Source organism: Dioscorea cayenensis, chromosome 20, assembly GCF_009730915.1.
Source record: "Dioscorea cayenensis subsp. rotundata cultivar TDr96_F1 chromosome 20, TDr96_F1_v2_PseudoChromosome.rev07_lg8_w22 25.fasta, whole genome shotgun sequence".
NCBI lineage: Eukaryota > Viridiplantae > Streptophyta > Magnoliopsida > Dioscoreales > Dioscoreaceae > Dioscorea > Dioscorea cayenensis.
In genome coordinates this window covers 6,062,647-6,069,140 of record NC_052490.1, presented here as the reverse complement: position 1 = coordinate 6,069,140, position 6,494 = coordinate 6,062,647, and the positions used below count along the sequence as shown (strand labels likewise).

The 6,494-nt window shown below is 43.6% G+C and overlaps 1 non-coding gene across 1 annotated transcript; it reads left to right on the top strand.

Annotated features, from left to right (window-relative positions):
- The first annotated feature begins 4,894 nt into the window (after positions 1-4,894).
- Positions 4,895-5,000, top strand: LOC120252087. Its single transcript, XR_005533636.1, has one exon. It is a non-coding gene; the product is annotated as a small nucleolar RNA R71 (small nucleolar RNA).
- Positions 5,001-6,494: the final 1,494 nt, after the last annotated feature.

Sequence of the window (6,494 nt, the reverse complement as noted above, 5' to 3'; positions counted from 1 at the left end):
ACTAGTATCCGACTTATGAGAGTAGCTTCATGCTTCATAGGTGGTAGCTCTTTCCACCCCAAATGCACAACTAAAACAAGTATTTTTCTCTTTTCATTTTTTTCTTTTTTTTAAGCACAAATAACACAAGAAATAGCACTAATTAGTCTCTTAAACATCAAACTTGAGTTTCCAAAAGAGTTTAATGAAGGAGTAGTGCAACAAGTGTCAATCAGGCAAAAATTTCTAAAGATCCAAGTAAAAACTAGAGCATGAAAACATTCAATGATAAAAATTCTCCTAAACTCAAGAATACAATCAGTGCAACTAAGGTGAACTGCCATTGGCGACGTGAACATGCACGATAAAAGCATAGGTATAAAACATGTGTAATGTGAACTCCCCCCCACACTTAAGATGTACATTGCCCTCAATGTACGCACAATACAAAGTATATCACTTAAAATATATGTGGGAGTGGGGAATTGAAACAATACTCCCCTGAACTCCTAGTGGTGCGTTTGATGGAGCTAGATCCTTGAAAGTTGAGTTCCAACAGGTTGTGAAGCACACACGGGCAAGTGTAAAACACATTGACCGTGTCTATGACTTATCCTCAATTTCCATACTGATAAGACCATCTGCACGCATACACAAGGTGGTTTAGTGAAGCTTAATAAAAAAAAATAACTCGAGACAAAAATAAAATACAAACTCAGAAGGAAGATCCTTTCTGAGTATACAAGTCCAAAAGATAATGCAAAAGTAAAATACGAGAAACAAAAGAAAATAAAACTAAAGATACCTCAAGCGTCGGTGTCATCGGCGGTCGGCTCTACTGCTGTTGCTAAGTCGAATGGCGATGGTGGATCTCGTGATGGTGATGCTGGCGGAGTCGGAGGGGTCCTGGGTCTCATGATGAAGGGTGAGGACGTGTCGCGCTCGAGTAACTGCTGTAGAGTATCAAGGCGAGCCATCACCTCTGCGTGCTACGCGGCCTGTGTCGCATGAACCTCGGTAATCTCGGTCCGAAGAATCCCCACAGTGCCCTCGAACTCTCAAAATGATCATAGGCTCGAGAAGGAGAAAACATGCGTACTGGAGGTGGCTCCTGTGCTGCAAGAGGTGCCTCGGCTTCCATATGCTCCGGCTGAGGCTCGAGGACAGGCTGAGAACCCTCAGCAGTGTCACCTTCGCTTTCAGCTATCTCTGGGGCAGACATAGTCAAAGCACACGCCTGGCTCATACTGCCTCTGTCCACATAAAACTCTGTATGCTCGGTGTGGGGTTAGTGCGCCGGGATAGTCCATAGGCAAATGGCCGTACTCCTCTTTATCTGTGTAAACCTCGTCATACAAGCCTAAACGGACTGAAAACTGTGAGACACTCATGCTGAAATGCTTTCCGAGAGCTCTAAACAATATAACATCGACACTGTCGAATCTAGAGTATAATTTGTCGAACTCAAAAGATGAGAGCACCTCCAAGGTATGCTAACAAATAGTTGGCTCTCGGATCAAGAGTAATCTATGCCAGCTGCTAACTGAGAGAAGCTCCTCTACCTTATCTGCCATCTCACCAATCATCTGAATCTCTCTAAGCACGCTCACATTTGGGAATCGAGTCTAACAGAACCTGAGCTTCAACAATCACTCAAACCGAGCCTAGTGCTCGGGAATTGCGAACTCTATGTGCTCTGTCTCAGGTAAGTGCTCTCTGGGACATTTACCACTGTAATCTTCGTCCTGGGTGCCATATCTGCAAGAATTAAAAAAATCGATCAAATTGGCTCACAGGATTTATGCTGCAGCAATCCACACGGCCGTGTGGAAATTCCACATGCCCGTGTGGATCCATGGGGTGTAAAAACCGCACGGCCGCTTGATAAAAATCCAAAAATACACTTTAGAATCATTTCTAAACTCTTTCTAAATATGCATAGGCCATCTAATCACAAAAACAAAGCAACATTCACCATTTTAATCAATTAAAATCAAGTGTGGTGAAGAGAAGAGAGAAAGAAGGTTTACCGACGAGATGAAAGTAGAAACTCAAAATCGGCTGGAAAACTCGAGTAGAACCCCTCTAAATCAATGGTGCAAGGTCAGGATAGTGAATATGAGTGCTCTCTGAGTGATTAGAAGTGTGGAGATGAAGAAATGCAAATAGAATTTAAAAGAAACCAGTGCCTCTTGATGTTCTGTTCATCCACACTGGCATGTGGAAATTACCCACGCCCGTGTGACTCTACAAGAGAGACTCACAGGGGCAAACACACGCCCCTGTCTGCTCTTGAGATAGCACTCTTTACCTTTGAATGCATCCACACTGGCGTGTGGAAATTCCCCACACCCGTGTGCCAGACCCACAGGGGCATCCACACGCCCCTCTGGCTTCTCTGTCCAACTAAGAAAAAGTTTTAAGTGTTTCCCATGCCCGTGAGGAAATTCCACACGGGTGTGTGGATCTTCATAGGGCTACTCACAGAGACATTCACATGCCCCTTGTGTCTTCTCGGGATAGAGCTCTGAACATTTACAGAGAAACACACGCCCGTGTGGAAATTCCACACGGGTGTGTGAATGTCACAAGGTCGTTCACAGGGGCAAACGCACACCCCTGTGTAATCTTGGGATGAACTCTGAACGAAAACACACACCCGTGTGTCTTCTTTGGTTAACTTAGAAAAATCTTCAGGCTCTGCAGAAAATTCCTGAACATGTATACATACTCATAGCCTGCCTCTACAATGCAAAATGAACCAGAGAATCATGAAACACATGCTCAAATGACCAAGATACTCCGCCGCACACATTATGCACACGATAACACCAATCAATCTATAAGAAAATTACAATAATAGCATCTAAAAGATCTAGGCACCAGCACTCAAAGCTTTATTCATGCAAATACTAAACTAACACTTAGAAAAATAGCAAAGAGTTGGGTTGCCTCAGAAGAAGTTCTTGTTTAACATCACTTAGCTTGACGTACCTTGTTTTACCTCACGGGGGCTCATAGATGAAGGATTCCCTCTTACCCATAACTTGAAAGGACGATGAACATAGTCTTTTGAAGGTAGAGGGAGAGTTATCGAGCTTGTTACCACTCAAGGGTTTATCACCCTTGTTCCATTTGTGCACATCCCCAACAGCCTTGGGGCATTTCTTGTGGCATCTCCTTGCCGCTTCATCTTTCGGAGCACTTTCTTCATGATCCCCGGGGTAAATGGTACCTTTTCCCTTAGACCAAGTATCAGAACTTCTTCATCCTCCACTCCTTGGTCTAGCAACCCCTCATACCGGTACGGATTCAACATTTCCTGCACATATTCATCAATTAGTTCATCGGTAGTGTAAAGAAAATAAAGAATATCATCAAAGTCAAGAGAATGTCACATGACTTTGGCGAGGCAGTAGGTCAACTTGTCGTCACCAACCCTTAGTGTTAACTCCCCACCGTCCATGTCGATAAATGCCTTAGAAGTGCGCAAGAATGGCCTCCCAAGTATCAAAGGAACATCTACCTCCTCATCGACATCCAACACTACGAAGTCTACAGAAAATATGTACTTGTCAACCTTGGAGAGCACGTCTTCAATGATACCCCTCGGATGTCTCACCATTCGGTCCACCAATTGTAATGTCATCCGAGTGGGCCTAGGCTCTCCCAAGCCTACCTTTTGAAAGAAAGAGTATGGCATGACGTTGATACTAGCCCCTGAATCCGCCAATGCCATCTCTTCACCCGAGTTACCAATGTTGCACTGGAAAATAAAGCTACCGGGGTCTTTCTTCTTGTTCGGCATGTTCTGTTGTAACACCGCCAAACAAGAGGCATCTAGATCACCGATGCACTCTCTTCCAACTTCCTCTTATTGGTCAAAAGATTCTTCAGAAACTTTGCATACCGAGGCATTTGAGATAACGCTTCCACAAAAGGAATGTTGATGTGCAACTGCTTGAATAGACCCAAGAACTTCTTGTATTGCTTGTCGTTTTGGTTGTTTGAAGGGTAAGGGATTCTTGGCTTGTAAAGTGGAGGTGCCACCTCTTTTTCCTTGTTAGCTCTCTCCTCAACCTCCATGACCTCGGGTACTTCAATATTGGTCTTCTCACTCGGAAGCCCAGCCTTGACCTGATGACCACTTCTTAAAGTGATCGCCTTCACATGTTCTCTCAGGTTAGTCTCGGTGTTACTAGGCAAGCTCCTTTGTGGTTTCTCCGATAGAGACTTCGCGATTTACCTGACTTGATTCTCTAGATTGTGCAATGAAGCGGTGTGGTTGTGAAGTGTAGCTTTGACCAACTAAAACTGTGTATCTGATGATTGAACAAATCTGGTCAAAGCTTTCTCTAGATCGGTCATCCGGGTCTCCAAGCCTGAAACTCGATTCTCCATGTTCGGAGCTTGTTATCGAAAACCCAGTAGTGCCATGGCCTTTTCCTGCCCTTCGTTACTCCATGAGAAATTGGAGTTGTTTCTCTACCCTTGGTTGTAGGTGTTGCTATAAGGATTGCCTTGTACTCTTCTCGAATTGCCCACAAAATCTACTTGCTCAGTTGGGGCTGAAGTAGCAATTGAAATAGGACAATCAAACGGTATATGTGAACTCCCACAACCATCACAACTTGTGATAGTGGCTATCCTCGGTGAAGTCATTATATCCAATTTCTTGCTCAATGCCTCTACTTGGGCTGCCAAAGATGTAAGTGCATTAATTTCATGGAGCTAGGCCACTTTCTTTTTTTCTCTTGTATTCCATTGGTCACTATTTATGGCCATTTCTTCTACCAATTAAAAGCCTTCTTCAGGGGTCTTGTTCCCCATTGTACCTCCTGCGATGGCATGTTAAAGTTGTCTTGTACTTGGATTCAACCCATTATAAAAAGTCTGAATGATCATCCATTCGAGAAACCCGTGTTGTGGACACTTTCGCAAGAGGTCCTTAAATCGCTCCCAAGTCTCAAACAAGGATTCAAGCTCCATCTGAACAAATGAAGATATCTCATTGCGAAGCTTTGCCGACTTTCCCGTAGGGAAGTACCTTGCAAGGAAGGCTTTGACCATTTCATTCTATGTTGTGATGGAAGCTTTTGGCAATGAATGGAGCCACTATTTGGTTCGTCCTTTTAGAGAAAATGGGAAAGCCTTCAATCTTAGAGCATCATCTGTAACACCGTTGATCTTCAGCATGTTATAAACCTCCAAGAAGTTTTCAATGAGATTGTTTGGATCCTCATCGGCCAAACCATTGAATTGCGCTGACTGCTGTATCATTTGGATGAATGCTGGCTTTAGCTCAAAATTTGGAGCTATAATCGGGAGCCACACGATACTCGACTGCGTGCCCATAATTGCGGGTCTGGAATAGTCGGAATGTGTTCTCTGTTGTTCATTCTGCTCTGCCATATTTCCTAACCCTTCACCTTCAACTTCAGCTCGAATCGACGACTCTTGTATGGGTTTTTTAACCCTCCTTCTGAGTGTACGTCCAAGTTCAGGATCACCTCCAACCAATATCAAAGGGTTCCCTCGGATCATAAACTAGAGCTGCACCAAAAGAAACAAAACAAATCAGAATGATGATAGAATAAGAAAAAAGTGAAATAGAATGAATGATGAATAGCTAAGATAGCAAAGTGCAAAGTGTTTCCAAAACGCATATTCCCCGGCAACGGCGCCAAAAACATCACAACGCCCCTTGCGTGTGACCCGCAAGTGCACGAGTTTGTCAAAGTAATAAATTCCAAGGTGAGTGGGGTATCGTATCCACAGGAAATATTGATCAGAAACACCAAGATTGCTATTTAACTAATATGAATATGAATCAACGATAGTGAGAATAAAATTGATATGAAAAGAACTAAAAGAAAATAAGAAAGAGAGGCACAATAAAATGAGAAGAAAGGCAATCGATAGAAAGTGGGGCACTCAGGCGTTGCTCCCCCTAGGGTTATTGATTCAAGTGCAAGACCAACTATTATGCCTTCTAACTGATGCTTAACGAGTCGTGGAAATCCTAAAATACATGGTCCCAAACCAAAGGTCAACCATGACTAACTCTACCTATGCCCCGGCAGAGAAATCGCTCAGTCTCAACACCTCACACTGTGTACAATTGCAAGAAGCTCTAAGAATTCCAAGTGATAAACCTTATTCCTATATGTAGATCTAACCCTTTGGTCCAGGCGAAAGACCCCTAGTCACAATTAAGCCCCAAATACTAAGGATTACTTCAACGCTTCACTCTGTTGCTCGCGTAACTAAGCCCCAACGAACTTCCTCTCTTAGCACTTCACTCTATTGTGACTGCGAAGAACTATAGGAACATGGAGGTAGTATAAATCGCACTTGAGGGGAAAGAGGACACTCTGCTACCTCTCGATTCACCTTCTTAACCCTCTCCAATCTAGCATTGTCTAACCTTCATGGTGTGTCACTCATCCACAAGGGCTACCAAGATGGACTCTCAACCCTAGTGTCACTCTAAGGGAGAAGTCATTAAACAAGCA